Source organism: Ochotona princeps, chromosome 3 (assembly GCF_030435755.1).
Source record: "Ochotona princeps isolate mOchPri1 chromosome 3, mOchPri1.hap1, whole genome shotgun sequence".
In the NCBI taxonomy this organism is placed as follows: domain Eukaryota; kingdom Metazoa; phylum Chordata; class Mammalia; order Lagomorpha; family Ochotonidae; genus Ochotona; species Ochotona princeps.
Window position 1 is genome coordinate 71,464,127 of NC_080834.1, and position 17,617 is coordinate 71,481,743.

General features: G+C 36.8%; 1 long non-coding RNA gene across 2 annotated transcripts in view; it reads right to left on the reverse strand.

Moving 5' to 3' along the window:
* LOC131479823 (uncharacterized) overlaps window positions 1–17,617 on the reverse strand; it is a 53,098-nt gene that overhangs the window by 11,722 nt on the left and 23,759 nt on the right. The window contains exon 4 of one of the 2 annotated variants that reach the window (XR_009245114.1): window positions 9,626–9,759. The exons of the other annotated variant lie outside the window; for it this stretch is intronic. This is a non-coding gene — a long non-coding RNA (uncharacterized LOC131479823). Of the gene's footprint in view, window positions 1–9,625; window positions 9,760–17,617 lie in introns of those variants that run through there. 2 annotated transcript variants of the gene reach the window in all.

A 17,617-nucleotide genomic window follows, 5' to 3' on the forward strand; every position in this document is an offset into this window, starting at 1 on the left:
TGGTTTTTTTGAGAAGATAAACAAAATAGACAACCCACTGGCCCGACTGACAAAGAAAAAACAAGAGAAGGCAAGAATTAACAGCATCAAAGATGAAAAAGGCAACATAACAACAGACCCCGCAACCATTAAGGACATAATTAGGAATTACTACAAAGCACTGTACTCCAACAAATCAGAAGACCACCAAGAAATGGAAAAGTTCTTAGACTTCTACCACCTGCCAAAACTTAGTCCAGAGGCAACAAACGACCTGAACAAACCCATAACTGAAGCAGAGATTGAATCAGTGATTAAAGATCTCCCAACAAAGAAAAGCCCAGGCCCAGACGGCTTCACTACAGAATTCTACAAAACATTCCGAACCGAACTAACCCCAATCCTCTACAAACTCTTCAAAACAATAGAAAAAGAGGCAACCCTTCCAAACTCATTCTATGAAGCCAACATTACCTTAATCCCAAAACCAGACAGAGAACCTACAGAGAAGGAAAACTACAGACCTATCTCTTTGATGAACATTGATGCTAAGATTCTCAACAAAATCCTAGCGAACAGAATTCAAACACACATCGGACAGATCATTCATCCAGATCAAGTAGGATTCATCCCTGGAATGCAGGGATGGTTCAACATTCGGAAATCCATAAATGTGATACACCACATCCAAAAACTGAAAAACAAGAATCGCATGATAGTATCAATAGATGCAGAAAAAGCTTTCGACAAAATCCAACACCACTTCCTGCTAAAATCCCTAACCAAGGTAGGCATAGATGGAAAAATCCACAACATAATTAAAGCCATATATGAAAAACCCAATGCCAGCATTATACTGAATGGAAAAAAACTGGAACCCTTCCCACTGAGATCTGGAACAAGACAGGGATGTCCACTTTCTCCACTACTATTCAACATAGTCCTAGAGGTACTCGCTGAGGCCGTAAGACAAGAAAAAGAAATCAGAGGAATCCAAATAGGAAACGATGAAGTCAAGTTCTCACTATGCGCAGATGATATGATTCTTTATGTAGAAGAGCCAAGAGATTCAATACAGAGACTGCTAGGGCTTATATGAGAGTTTGGTAGAGTGGCAGGGTACAAAATTAATGAACAAAAATCAACAGCTATAGTGTATGCAAACAGCCCCAAAATGGAAAAAGCTCAAACCAGCAAGATACCATTCAAAACAACAGAGAAAAGTATGAAATATCTGGGAATAAATCTAACCAAAATGTAAGAGACCTATTTGAAGAAAACTACAAACTACTCAAAAAAGAAATTTAACAAGACCTCAAAAGATGGAGTAACATCCCATGCTCCTGGATAGGTAAAATCAATATCATTAAAATGCCTATATTGCCAAAAGCAATATATACATTCAACGCAATCCCAACCAAATTGCCCAAAACATTCTTCATGGAACTGGAAACAATGATCCAAAGGTTCATCTGGAAACACAAAAAACCACGGATAGCCAGAACCATCCTGAAGAACAGGAAGTTAGCAGGGAGAATCACAGTTCCGGACCTCTGGACATACTATAGGGCAGTGGTTATCAAAACAGCCTGGTACTGGCACAAAGATAGAGAGGAAGATCAATGGAGCAGAATAGAAACACCAGAATGGAACCCAAACAGGTACAGCCAAGTAATCTTTCACAAAAAGACAAACGACAATCCAGGCAAATGGGAAGGTCTGTTCAATAAATGCTGTTGGGACAACTGGTTAATAGCTTGCAGAAACAAAAAGATAGATCCACATCTCTCACCATACACTAAGATCAGATCTAAATGGATAACAGATCTAAACCTACATCCAGAAACCTTCAAACTTTTGGAAGAAAATGTTGGAAACACACTGCAACACTTAGGGGTAGGCCCTCACTTCCTAAAAAAGACTCCAAAAGCAGTAGAAATCGAGACCAAAATAAACAAATGGGACCTCATCAAACTAAGAAGCTTCTGTACAGCTAGAGAAACAATCAACAAAGTAAAAAGGCAACCCACAGAATGGGAGAAGATCTTCGCGCACGACATAGGTGATAGAGGGCTAATCTCCAGAAAATACAAAGAACTACAAAACAACCAAAATGTCAAAACAAACAAGCCACTCAAGAAATGGGCACAGGAAATGGGCAAACACTTCACAAAGGAACAAACCCAAATGGCAAATAAACATATGAAAAAATGCTCAAGTTCCCTGGCAATAAGGGAAATCCAAATGAAGACAACCTTGAGGTACCACCTAACGCCAGTAAGACTGGCCCACATGAATAAAAGCACCAACAACACTTGTTGGCGAGGTTGCAGGGAAAAGGGAACCCTACTCCACTGCTGGTGGGGCTGCAGGCTGGTGCAGCCTCTATGGAAATCAGTATGGAGAATATTCAAACAACTCAAATACAACATACCGTATGATCTAGCAATAGCACTCCTAGGAATATATCCAGAACACTTGTTTTATGAGAAACCAACATGCACTCCTATGTTCATAGCAGCACAATCAGTAATTGCAAAAACATGGAAACAGCCAAAATGCCCATAAACAGAGGATTGGATAAGAAAGCTATGATTCATCTACTCCATGGAATACTATTCAGCTATTAAAAAAAACAAAATGCAGTTCTTTGTGGCCAAATGGGCCAAACTGAAAACCATAATGCTAAGGGAAATGAGCCAATCCCAAAAGGTTAAGTACCACATGTTTGCCTTAATTTAAGATGATATGATGTTATGTATAACATGTTATGTTATGAATGTTACATGTTGTGTATAAATTAAAATTGAAATGTCAATGAGGTGGTCATAGAAGGTGGCTAGGAACTCGCATTTACTTTTAACATATTGGTTACTCATTACTATGTCAATTAATTCCATAATGATGTAAATTTTTGCTGATGGTATGTTGGAGCTTTCAATTGACTGGGATGATACTCTGCTGGCTCTGTCTTCAGACCAGAAAGGGTATACCTAAGAAGCCGTTGAACTTGACTGGACAATAAGATGCTGGACTCTATGTTTGGTGTACGCTTGCAATGGGGGAATCTCAACTGAACTTGAGCTGTGGTTATGCAACAAGGTGGAGGAATCCACCATGGTGGGAGGGTTTGGGGAGGGGTGGGGAGAACCCAAGTACCTATGAAACTGTGTCACATAATACAATGTAATTAATGAATTAAAAATAATAAATAACTTTAAAAAAAGCTGCAGGCTACTCATTTATCAAACCATTTTCGTAGCAAGATGTAAAATGTAAACGCACACACATATATGATTTAGTATATATGTGATATATATTACATATCTATATGAAAATATGATACACTTTTCCTAAGGGGAAACCCTTGATGATTCATAGTAGGGCTTTCACATCAGAAAGCCTCTGGTCTCTAGGAGGCAGGAGCTCTCATTCTTTACATTATGAGACAAATCTAAGAAAGAAAGTGTTGGGTGAGGAAAGAAGAGCATAGGAAGGAATCTGATCTGCAGTTTACTCCCACTATGAAAACGTTCCTGAAGAGCAGTAACTTAGTCCAAGAGAAAACTTTCTGAAGCATAAAGTATTGCTGGCATGCTATGACTTGATTAAAGATCCAAAATAAATAGCCAGAGCAAAAACACCACAGCTGTATCCTTAAAGTCTGACATTCCAAGGGCTGAATTCTAAGCATTTGTAAATAGGGCGAAGAACTTTATTGCGACCAACATATGAAATTTCTTCAAGAAGTATGGATCACATGGGATGCAGCACTAACAATGTAAGTTTTGAAAACAAAAGGAGTATGACCAACACATAAATGAGTTTCCCAAACTGGACAGAAATAATGCAGACTATCATGTCAGTGGGAAGTGACTGAGTGCAGAATAGCAACGTGGTCTAATGGATTGAGCATGGAGTTTTCTGCAAAGGGGCCTGGGTTTAAAATCTATTTTAGATAAATTAGTGGTGTGATCCTCAAAGATCATTTCCCCCATTTCCATCTGTCCCTGCCTGTAAAAAGTAGTACTTACAAACAGCTTGGTAAATATCACAGTTTTACTTCATCATTAAATACTGGTAGTAAAAGCCAGATCTTTCTGGACATAATTGTCAGATATCTTTAGACACACTCACCACATATGATGGGGAGGGAGAAAATGAGGGGGGCAGGGAAGAAAGAGAGAGATCCTGCATTTACTGCTTCACTCCTTAAGGGCCACAGTGGCCAAGACTGCACTAGGTCGAAGCCAGGAACCTTCTAGTTCTCCCACGTGGGGCAGGGGCCTAAGCGCCTGAGCCATCTTCTGCTGGCCTGATGCAGCATAAGTGAATGGGACCAGGATTGTAAGTGAATGGGACCAGGATTGGACGTGGATGGGACCAGAACTGGAAGTGGAGCGGCTGAAACTTGAACCAGGATCCATTGGTGCCCCTCAGTCATCAGCTTTAGGCAGCATAAAATGAAGCTGGCCCCAGATATGCTTAATTTTAATAAGTTTGTATTAACCATTTTCTTCACACATGTACATTGATATTAACCCCTATTTCATATAACTGTTTACAACATTTTCATTGCCTAAACCTTTTGTTACAAGTATACAACTCCAGCTGTAGCTAAGAAAATTTTCCAGTTGTGTTGAATTTACCCAGCCTTTCTTTATTCTGCTCCCTGAATTGTGTAGACACATTCTTTATATTTCGTCACAGTACATTTACATTTCATTTTGTCATAAGTCCAAAATGGAAACTTGAAGAATTTGCATGAATGGAAATCTGAAGCAATTTTTCTCATTCCTGAGATGCGATAACTCTAAGTAAACCATGTTATTTTTATGGCACAGAAGGACTATGAACATTTGTGTTAAAACTGACCGCAACATAACATTAAAATATTTCATCCACTCACAATCTGCTTTCATATAGGTTTTCATTGTGTGATTCTTCAGTATAGCTTTTGCTGGCATCAATTTTTTGAAAACAAGCTCTGGCATACAGTGTATCATGTAGAATTGTGCAATGCATGGTTGGAACATTAACTGCAGAGTTAAAATAGAAATAAACTGAGAGATTCTGTGCCAGGATATTTCAAATGGAATTGTTACAGTCATGTGTGTATTTCTGAATCTACACTGCCCAGCAGTAATCTCCATAAGGCCCCCACCCTGCCTGCCAATATTAAGTTTATTAGAAATGATCGAAGTCTTTTGATTTCCACTGGATAGTTCACGTTTGTTTCTTCTGGCTTGAGATTCCGTGATCATTGGAAAATGCTAATGTCATATAAACCAGCCAAATGCTTTTGCTCATAAATATTGGATTGCTCATTTTTTTGCAAGTATTGTAATTCTTTTAAATGCAAACATTGAGTACAATATTATGTAATTTCACAACTCACTAAACTATAAATGGAATTATAAAAATGATGATAAAATGGTTGTAATCTTTTAAATATTAAGTGTAAGTGTTGTGTGATAGTAAAAGAAAAATAAATGGTCAATTGCAATGAAGGCAGAAAAAAGTTCTTGATAAGCAAACAGATTGCCTGCTAGCATTCAATTTGCCAAAAAAAAAAAAAAAAAAAAAAAAAAAGTCAGTTAATTTGCTAGAGATAACACTAACTGTTTCCCTTGGTGATTTTGGAGAAAAGTATTCAGAAAAAAATATCTCTGATTTTAGTTAATGGCTTGACCTCTTCCCTACTTGCAAGGTCCATGAGCCAGTACCACAGTAAGAAGCTATATATCAGGGGACTGGTGACCCTCTTATATGAAAATTCATGTACTTCATATAATCTACATTATTTTACAATTGCTGCAAATATTTCAATGTATGGCTTATGCTTTAAAACAAAAGCCAGCTGAAGACTATATCCTTTTCAGGAGAATAAGCAATATCAACAAGATGGTAAAATTTCCACAAAAGCAGGTTATGTTTACAATTTAACTGTGACAAATATGGGACAGACACAAAGAAAAAAGCATTTCACCCATTCATCTTATTTTTTTCCAAAATGTTCTTCCACTGATTCTGGAGACACGTATGTTCCAGTGTTTTCTGATGCAGAATAACCCAAAGCTTTGCAAAATAGTAATGGCTTTACCTAGAATCAGACAGGAAACGGTCAGCGTGGACTCACTTATATCTTACTAGGTGGGACACAAAGATTAATTACTCATCACTAGGGCACTGAAGATTTCTCTGCACACCCCTCCTTAAAACTGTTCTGCACCTAAACTCTTGATATATGTCTTGTTAGAGTTATAAGCCAGTCTAGACTTCCCAAAAAAAAGCCAGGTTCAGCAGAATTATGCTTCAACGTTATAAAAAGCTAAATATTACAATGAAAATAGACACGAGATAGCTGAATAGTAATCTATAGCCATTTTAAGGTGTATAGAACCCGGTTGTATATAAACTAAAATTGAAATGTCAATGAAGAAGTCACAGGATGTGGTTACGAACTTGCATTTTTTTAAATACATATTGGTTACTGAATACTATGTCCACTAATTCCATGACATTATAAATTGTTGCTGTTGTTATGTCGGGGCTTTTAATTAATCGAGATGATGCTTTTAATTAATCGAGATGATACTCTGCCGGCTCTACCTTCAGACCAGAGATGGTCTCCCCAACAAGCCGTTGAACTTATCTGGACAATAAGATACTGGACGCTAAGCTTGGTAAGCGCTTGCAATGAAAGAATCTCAACTGAAGTTGAACTGTGGCAATGCAGCAAGGTGGAGGAATCCACCAGGGGGGAAAGGTTTGGGGAGAGGTGGGGGGGAATCCCAGTACCTATAAAACTGTGTCACATAATGCAATGTAATTAATAAAAAATAAATAAACAAAAAAATAGTGATGGCTTTAGCCTCTTCCTAGAACAAAACCAAGAAAGCTCTGACTGGCCACTTAAACAGACTAGAAAAAAGATATTTTTTAAATTTGAATTTTTGGTTTTATACTTTGTTTTAAAATACAGATAGAGATAGGTAATGAGAAGCATAATTCTGAAAGGAGTGACCTTCACAAAGATGCTGCTTAGCAAATCTTTCGTGAAAGCTCAGAATTGAAATTTAGGCATACCACTCAGACTATTCCCTTTGCATTGATAATTTATATACCACTGTCCTTCCAAAGACTCCAATGTTTTATTTCCCACATCCATCCTCACAATTTGTCCACAAACTGCTGCTGTGAAATACAACTATCTCTAGAACTTCTATAGTGGAGAAGAAATTAACCAAAGTTGATTTACTCAGGCTCACCACCTGTGGTTCCTGAGCAGTCAAGACTCCCTTTAAGACTTGTTATTCTGAGATGTTCATACCCCAGCCAAATAATAATAAGGCTTTTAATCCTCAGTGAATGCAGAATAAGGTATGTGAAAATATTTCCTGTTTTCTCAATAACAAAGCTGTACATTATCCACCTTAAGAAAACTTGGTAGAGAATAGTATTTGAAGAACATTCAGTTCTATTTGTGAAGAGCAACTCCAATTTTTAAAATTTTATCTGCTTTCACATATTTCATTCATCCTTAGAACAAACATCTTTTAATCATTCATTTGCCTTTATTCACACTTTTGGGGAAGACTTTTCCCCATTTCTTAGCATCTGATGGTCCCTAGCCCCAGGCAAGCCAATCACATTATTTGCTCACTCCACTGCAGTGATGGGTCCTTTAGTCAGAACATGAGCCGTATCATTTCGTGAGACAGATAAGGATGTAGTGTGTGAGGCAACATTTCTTAATTCGGATGAACTTTCAGAAACATGCAAGTATTCTCACTGTGAATAAAGGAAATTCTACACCACAGCCAAAATTTAAATCTCAGCCAGGAAAGGATTTACAGAAAAGCTTGCAGTCCATATTTCAAGCTAATCTCTGAGTCTAATTGTGTATAATTGAAACATGAGAAACTCACCACATGAAACTAGGAGTGTAACTTCTTTTTTCTTCTTCCTACAACATTTAGGCCAATCAGGTTTCCACTGGCTGCTTAGATCATGGCAAAATCTCCAATATCTGTTGCTTCTGGGAACTGCATGATCTAGCTTTCTAGTTCCAATCCTGATTAAGCAGAGTGCAACAATCTCATACCTTCACTGCTGGAGTCTTTTTCACATTTTTAGTGTAGAAACTACTAAAATATTTCAAGTCAATGTTCGAGATACAATGTGCCATATTATTGCTTCTGAATAACCACAAAGCTGCTTCTAAACTTCGTCCCCTGGGATAACGCATTAATTTGTTTTTCTAAAAAGAGACCAATGCCTTAAGTTAATGCTTTCTCTAAAATCAAAAATTAATCATTTTTAATGTGAAGCCATGGTGAGATAGTTTTTATGCACAAACTATCACTGATCTGAGTGAATTGTGTGACAGTGTGAACACTAGGGAAAGAACTTAATCAGTAGTCTAATATGGTATGTTTCAAGTGTTCTATTATAAATGAGAGCGTGGAAGAAGTTCAAAAGACATTTTACCAATAAAACTTTTTCTTCCTAAATAGCTTCTAAAGTGAGACTGTAGACATAGGGCCAGGCAGAATGTCTAGATTGGTTTATGCTCCACCTCCAAGTACCAGGATCCCATTTGGAAGTTGGTTCCTTTCTTGGCTGCTACACTTCCCATCCAGCTCACTGTTTGTGACCTGGGAAAGCAGCAGGGGACTATCACCAAACCTTGACAGATCTTGTGAGAGCCCCAGAAGAAGCTCCTAGCTCCTGGCTCCTGGTTTCAGATTAGACATAGCTCTGGTCATTGCAGCCATCTGGAAAGTGAAACAGTAGATGGAAAACATTTTCCCCGTCTCTTCTCTGTTTAAATCTGCCTTTTCAATAAAAATGCATAAGTTTTAAAAGAAATAATCATAATTTATTACTGCTATTTTCTAAACAGTCGAGGTCTCTAAAAATGATAATTATAGAATATTCAGGAATAATAAAGTGTGCTCTGAATATTTTTCTTAACAGTTCTTGTGATTAATGTAAGTTTCCTGCTATTGAAGTCACTTAGATTTTTTTATGGTTATTTACTGCATTTCATTATCAGTTCAAATATACCTTTGGTTTTTAATACATCATGCATAAAAGCACTGAAAAATAAAAATCGTCAAGAATATGGGCTAAACTAAATGATGCTGCCTTTATTAAACATCATGTGTAGTCTACTCAGAATGGCTACATTTAAGTAAAAAATGAATAAAACTTTACCCAATAGCTTGACTACAGTCATATATTTAAAATAATGAATGAAGATTACAGAGTACATTCTATACTCTGATTTCTATAAATATGAATATGAAAATAGGGAGTAGTGAGAATATTTAACTTCTAATTCATTCTGATTAATCAAAATTGATTATGAACAATATATAAAAATCTTAATCACATGAGAGAATATATGGGTAAAAACACTGCAATGTGTTGTCAGAATAAATACTAATTAAAAACTCACCATACAAAAATCAGGAATCATCAGATAGAAGATTAAGTTTTTTAGCAATAGCTATTGCACATTTTCATCTTAAATGTTTTTGAGTTATGTTCTACAGGACGCCTCCCCCCCAAAAAATTATTATTTTTCCTTCCTTTATACTACGGCCATGATTGATTTTCTAATTTTGTCTGTCACATTCTGGGGATTTACACTCATTCTTTTATTCTAATGCCTTAGTATATTTCTCCTTCATAAGCCTCAAGTGGTAGGTCAGTCAGAAATGGATCTTTTTGCTGCCATTACAATCAGTGCTTCACCTTTCAATTCATTTCCTTAACAATAAATAAACAGGAAAAGTTGCTTTCTGGGTCCTTCCACATAATTAGCTACCACAATTTTGCAGCCTTATTTACTGGTCTTTGAAAACAGATGAGCAACAGACTTCATTAGTACGACCGAAGCAGCTTGCTGTGGCAGATATGTTTATTTAACTCTTCACAGTATCCTTTCCATATTTTCCTTATTATAAAAATATGGTGCTTTTTCAAACCCATTTAAGATTTCCAGTGATATGTATCATTTATTTCTGAGTTTTTTTGGTTAACATATGTTCTCAGTGACTAAACTCTGCACCTGTTCACTACCCAGTGTTCCATGCCTTTAATATCAACTCAAAAGCAACTGGAGTTATTTTAACTATGTTTTGCAGTGATGAATCAACTTCTGCTTCATTTTTTGTTAGATGGAATTTTAATAGCATACTTAGCGCACTAGAAGTGGTTTATATATTTTTAATCTGTTAAATTCAACTACAGGGAAACTCAAAAAAAGTATGACCATTCTCTGGTCTCCAAACTATAGTATTATTATCTCTCCATCAAATACAACAAATGGTACATAAATATGATTATCTTTATGCGTGTGTTACACCTTAGCTTACAAGAAATTGAGCTTCTTGGTCATGAAACATTTATAGTTTAAAAAGAAAATATTAAAATTGCTATTTCCTTTACATTTCCATCCTCCCCAAAATATGTATGTTAAAACTTTACCAGCCAATGTGTGATGCTTCACACAGTGTCCACCCATTATTCTCCCATTGTGCCTGGTCAGGACATAGTATACAAGACAACATATTTGGAAGCAAGATTGTGCCACAGAGAGTTAAGCTGCCACTTATTGGGATAGCAACTCATATTAGAGTGCCAGTTCAAGTCCTAGCTGCCCTGCTCATTATCAATGAACGGCTGAAGTGATGAGTTACTATGTGGCAAACCAGAATGGAGCTTTTGGCTCCTAGACTCAGCCTGGCCCAGATGTGATACAGCCATTTGGAGAATAAAATCAGATTAAGGATCTCTCTATACCTCTCCCTTTGTGTTCATCACTGTGACTTCCAAGGTAAGAAATAAATCTTGAGAAAAAAAAGTAAAAAGAAAAAGACTCCATCTTGGAATCCAAGATTAGACCCTCACCCAGCCCGTTGGAACCTTGATTTTCTACTTCCATACATTGAACAATAAACTTATGTTATTTATAAATCATCAGTGTAAGTCGTGTGTGTGTGTGTGTGTGTGTGTGTGTGTGTGTGTCAAGAGTAGTGGGTTAAGACATGAATAGAAAGTTCTACAAATTATAATAAATGTCATATATCAAAAATAAGACAGATTTTGAAAGAATAGTATAAAAGATCCTACAATACTGTCTATACTTGAGCCATTTGTTCCTTTCAATCAAAAAAATTAACTGACAGATAAATGATTTGTGTCTTAGCAATAGAGCATACAAGTAGAATTTTGCCTCATTATTCTCCAAAGTTATATTTTTGATGTAAAAGTAAACAATTCAACATGGTGTAATTAGCTACATACTAGTAATTATCAACACAAATTTCCAGGAGAAAATAAATAAAGGGCACTACAAATAAATTATATTTTTTATTTGATAGTTTGTCATATTTATGGTCTTTTGCTGTAAATTCACTGGCACACAAAAACATAATCTGTATTTCTTGAATGAATGAATGAACAATGCTTTAGGTAGATTCTGGCTTTCTCTACATCCAGCAAAAGTTGAGGCTCTACATCTGGTGATGCACAAATTGTCTACTTTAAACTAGTATTGTGTGAAGGAACCCAGACAAGTGAGAAAATTAGGTTGTATAGAAGGCTTGAAGTGGATCGATTAAAAAAATGCAAGCAACATTGTTCAAACCATATTATTCATCTCCTTATTTGATATAATGCAAAAAAGCCAAAAATGGGCAAAAAAAGTGTTAAACGCTTGTTTGCAGAGAAGGTGCAATGCTGCTTCTGGTCCACTGGAACAAACCAAAAGTGCCTTTGATTAATCTGAGTTCAGCAACAGACAGCAGACAGGTAGAAATAGACACTCCTGATCTCTCTTTCTCCCACAATGATTTTTCCAATGTGTACTACTTCTGCATGATCTCTTTAGAGACACCATGGTTGAACTCTCGGTTTGTTTGCCTGGGACACTGTGGTTAGATCAGAAAAATGATCTTATGCTTTCTTTCCTGCTTTCCCTGTCTCTCTTTCACTCACTTTTCAAGTTGCATTCTAAAATTTTATTTCTCTGTAAATATAACATAATACTTTCCATTTTACAGGAACCCCTCTGTCAACCACAAAGGTTAACAAGAAACAATACCTACCAGTACAGTAAGTTGTGTAACAGCTACAATAGGTAAAGTCAACTGATCAATTTAGTATGGCACACAGTATTTCTCTGTGAGCATTCATAAAGAAGTAGGTGACATCAATAACTTGTTAAGAATGAAAGTTTAAAAAGAACTAACATTAAATGCCAATTTATTCAAACAGAGAGTTAGTGAGACATTTTCAATAAACAGCTTCTCAAAGAACTTTATCATGTCTTCATACACTGCAAGGTGCTTGATCAACACGTCTTGCTAAGGATCTTATTATTATTGGCTTTAAAATGTCAATTTGTATGATGTTTACCCCCAGCATTAGTGGATTAAAAGAAGGGATGCATATGTAAAATGTTATATAGAAAATGTCTTTCAAAATAAGACTTCCTCCCAAATTCCTTAAATGCTTCATATAGTTTAAAATCTGGAGAGTGTGAGTTGGGATGAAGGCAAATCATACCGGGAAGGGCTACAACATCTGTTACCCTCATATGAGCTAGATCAGGGAAAAGCCAGACTGAGTTGACTGTTTCTACTGCTGCAAGCATAAGTCAGAATGTGTGTGCGTTGGTTGGGCTTTTCCACAGTATCAGCCGGCAGATGCTGGCACTGGCAGCTATTTCTGTCAAGTTAAACTGCAGAACCAACTGGAGAGTGCATGATCCAAGAGTGGGAGTGGGCCCAGGAGGGAAAGAGTGGGCAGCTCCCACTTAGGTTATCACTCCCACTGGTGAGAATGAAAACCAGGACTGGGACAGGCATGGTTAGACAGAATGGCACCCACTGCCACGTATGTGGGCTGGCTAGTGGGGCTGGTTGGGTTGAACTAGGCTTCAATTCCCATTGACATGTATGAGACCTGAATGGGATGCGGGACAGATTAAACAAGTCTGCTATACATACTGGCAAGCACGGGAACCAGGGCAGGGGGAAACCCTGATGGAGGTTATTGTGGGTCACTCTGACTAGGCTGCAGCTCCCACTGGTTTGTGTGAGGACCGAGTGTGTGGTGGGCAGGATCAGGCTGGACTACAACACCCATTTGTTTTTGTAGAAGAAAGAGATGAAAACAGAACTGACCCAGCAATTGTAACCATAAGCTGATCGAGGCGATGGACTGTGCTGGATCCTGCACTGGCAAGCACACACAAGAATCAGGTCCGGGATCACCTCAGTGAAGTTTCTTTGGGGATCTCCCCAATTGAACTGTGGGACTCAGAACCCAAATCATGAAGAGAAGTGCAGGTTCCATTATCTGACCATGGAGTCCATGTGTCAAAGCCGAGCCTCCTCAGAGGCTCAGACAGAGCAGTGGACAGCATATCCAGGTGCACATGAAGGGTATGGCAGTCCATTGGAGCCCGTACAGGACACCTGGAACCACGATAGAGGACAGAGGACAGAACAAATCCATCAACTACCCCAGCTAAGTATTGGCAGTGAAAACCTTGGCAAACGGAGACTCTAAGGTGGACTATGTCAGCCAGTTGATTCGGGAGAGATTTCATTGTATCTGCAATGGTGAGATTGGCAGAACTGTTGCACTATCGAAACCACTTGAGCAGTGCCCTCAGAGCATGCCCCACATTGGGAACACAGGGATTGGGGGGGAGGCTGGATGGCGCTTCTCCGTTTATCCCTCTCCTTCCCCCAAAATACTGAAAAAAATTGTGGGAACAAAAGGCTTACCCATTTCCTGCAGCCCTTGACCCTTTGTGCCCTATTCAACTTTGTAAAGATCATCAAAATAATAATAATAATACTTTTTAAAAATCCTATTTTGAAAGGATTGAAATACTTTGGTTGTTCCTCCATCAAATCTATTCCATCTTCAGATGAGCTGAATTGCATGCTAATAATATGAACTATTTTAATATGCATTTCCATTTAAAACTGACTAGTAAACACCTGTTGAATTACCTAGAAAATGAATTTTTGAAAATTAACTAGTGACCTAATTTAATAATGTGCAGGGAGTCTTACAGCTATCAAATCTCAACCTCTACATAATTTCTTTGACATTTGTGTTTTTCCACATTTACATTTTTATTAAAAGAACCTGAATTTGTGCTTTATGGAACACTAACCAAAAATGACCAATTCTGCAACTCTATGCTCTTTTCTCTTTTTTTAATAGTCATTTTCTGACATTACTATATTGATGGAATTGTAAGAGGCAGACATGTCAAAAAATGTTACTGATTTATTTGTACTTTTTCTCTTTAAAATATCCTTAGTAAGTTATTGTATCCTTAGTAAGTTATTAGTAAGTTATTGCATTGTTATTTTCCACTAAGTTTAAGGGTAAAACATAAACAAAATTTGGAAGAAAATTTATATTGAAAACCTTTCATTTGTTATTAATTCAGTCAATAATTAATTGCAGGATCCAGCAGGGTGCATTTTTAAGTGTACATTCCCCTAAAACAGCCAACTTCCTATGATTTGGAGGGTTGTAATCTTATTTAAAAGACTTACATAGAAAGTATCTGTACAAAATGAATGTTATCAAAAAAATATGCTTCTAGAGTTTAAAGTAAGAAACAATCTGGACAGAAGGGATGAAAGATTATAATGAAGTACTCATAGTGTAAAAGTAGTTGAAAAGCTATTGTTGCTGCTAATTGTGGATCCACTAGAACTGTCAGATGATTGTGTAAGGGGGAAACACATTGAGAGTAAGTATGGGCCAACTGGTTGTTGCCTTAAGCACCTTTCTTTAAAACAAATATTTCAATGATTTGAGTTTTAGAAAATCAAATATGGGCAACCAACTAGTAGGTGTATAAGCAAGAGAATACAGGTGGGTTAAAGAAGCCAATTTTATAAAACATAACACAATTTTGGGTTTTTTCCCTCTTCTTTCCTTATGTCTTCATTCTACTAATAAAAACAACATAAGAAAAATGGGCAATCTACAACATCAATTCTATAGATATTTTAAGCAAACTATTCTGTATTAGTTCTACAGGCATAAAGAAACATTAGTAACTCTTGCAGATTTTTTATAACCCTATTCTTTTCAATAATTACAAATAGTGTCTCAAAAACACATTCACCGCGTTTACTCCTTTGCTGTAATAGCAGCCTCTGTAATCAGAGCCTGGATAGCTAGAAACGAATTCAAAGAGGATTTTAATTCCAATGAAAATTGTGTTCTGAATATTTTAACATTAACTACATTTTTATCTCTATTAATATATTTAGTTGTTAGGGCTGTGTTTCCTTTTCTTCATTTTTAAATATAAACTTCGACTTGTAAATTACATAGACATGCAGCATTTTCTCATAGAAAGTCCTTAATCACTTCTCTTATAAAACAGTCATTAATTTAGGACTCAGAGAATACAAGGATAACATTACTAATGAAACCATATTTTAAAGTTCTTAATAAGATTAACATATTATTTCACTTATCTGCTATATGATCTCAATTTCCTTAAACATGCAACTATCAGTTTCTTCATTAACAAAATGAGAAAAATTAGCTGTGCCTCACAAAATCACCAAGTACACTCAACAAGATTAAACACAGCAACTATCGTAGTGACTAGCCTAGAGCACATTCAACAAATTGTAAGCATAATAATTAATTTCTTCAAATATTATTTATGTCGTGGCTTCATCTTAATACTCAACATGTTTGAAAGTTCAGCATATGTAACAATTGAGAAAGTTGATAATCTTTTATATAACGTTATGAAATAATATAGCCAAGCTCCATTAGCTTAACTCATTTATTTGAACATTAGTAGGCACGCAGTACATTGTAATACTCCTGCTACAGAGCCAGGGCTGTGGCATGGTAAGTGAAGCCACCGCCTGCAGTAACAGTAGATAACATGGGTACCAGTTCAAGTCCTGGTGTTCCATCTCCCTACTAGTGGTTTGGGAAAACAGTGAAGATAGTGAAGTGTTTGGGCATCTTTACCCATGTGGGAGACCCAGAAGGAGCTCCTGCCTTCTGGTTTCAATCCAGTCCAATGCAACCCTGGTGTTAGTAAGTATGTGGAGAGTAATCAGTTGGTGGAAGATTTTCTATCTCTCTCTCTATCTCTTTTCTTCTTGCTTTCACTCTATAATTTTGCTTTTCAAATAAACCAAATATTTGAAAATAAAAGGTTGCTATCACTTTTTAAAATATTATTCACACCATAACTCTTTTGGTTATGATAAACATACTAAAAGATCATGGGCTGAGTACTAGGAAATGCAAAACAGGGGCCTGATGTTGTAGTCTAGTGGCTAAAGTCCTTGCCTTGCACACGCCAGAATCCCATATGGGTGCCTGTTTGTGCCTAGTGGCCTAGTGTCCATCCAGCTCTCTGCTTGTGGCCTGGGGAAGCAGTCAGGGGATCCTTGCGACCCTACACCTGCATGGGAGACCCAGAAGAAGCTTAACTGACACACAAAAGTTTTACATTTTTATGGAGTACCATGTGATGTTTCAATGCATGATTTATTGTCCACCAGGATGGGCATAAATATTTCCCAGTATGTGACATTTCTTTATAATGGAAAAAAGTTCAAATTCCTTTCTTCTACTCTGTTGTTGTTGTTGAAACATATAGCATGTTATCATCATCTAAAGTTATTTCAGTGTAAATACCAGAACTTATTGCTTCTATCTAGCTCATATTTTTAATTCAAAATTTTCATGAAGTATCTGTAGTACTATCACACATGAACATTTACCTAATTTTGGCAGCAAGTCCTGAATTATGATTATTCATCTTAGGACTTTTTAGCTTTATCATAATATGAAAATGACAAACATTCATTAAAAGTCAAAATTTGAATTTTCATCTTCTCCTGAACTAACAGTATGGGTCACAGTACTCTTGCTCAAAGGTGCAGCAGCTCCCAGGCACTCATACCGTTTTGAGGGTAAATAAACAACATTCAATTGCATCCTATGATGCTAAGTTACGATGATCAGTAGATTAACTGTGTTAAACATATTGTCATCTTTTTCTAAAGATTTATTTCTTGTTTTTATTGGAAAGGCAGATTTACAAAGAGAAGGAGAGACACAGAGAAAGATCTTCTAGGTCTCTCGTGTAGAACAGGGTCCCCAGGCTTTGGGCCATCCTCTACTGCTTTCCCAGGCTACAAGCAGAAAACTGGATGGGAAGTGGGGCAGCCAGGACACAAACCGGTCCCCATATGGGGTCCTGGCAAATGCTAGGCAAGGATTTAGCCACTGAGGCATCATGCTAGGCCCAAACATATTATTATCTTGCAATATTTTCATTTCACCAAGAGATTAGTTTAAGGGACACAGTTTCATTATAGGTTGACATTCATCTTCATAACTAAAAGTATACTCAGTGATTGATCTTTTAAACATATTTTCAGTATTATTTATATACAACCATAAAATATAGTCAATTGTTTTGCATTTTAAGGACAGGATTCAGTTGTAAGTTCTGTATTATCTGTACTCATCTGTGTCCACACATTCAACCAAAGGTCAAAGCTCCATATTTTGTTAAACATTTTTCTTTTCATTAAAT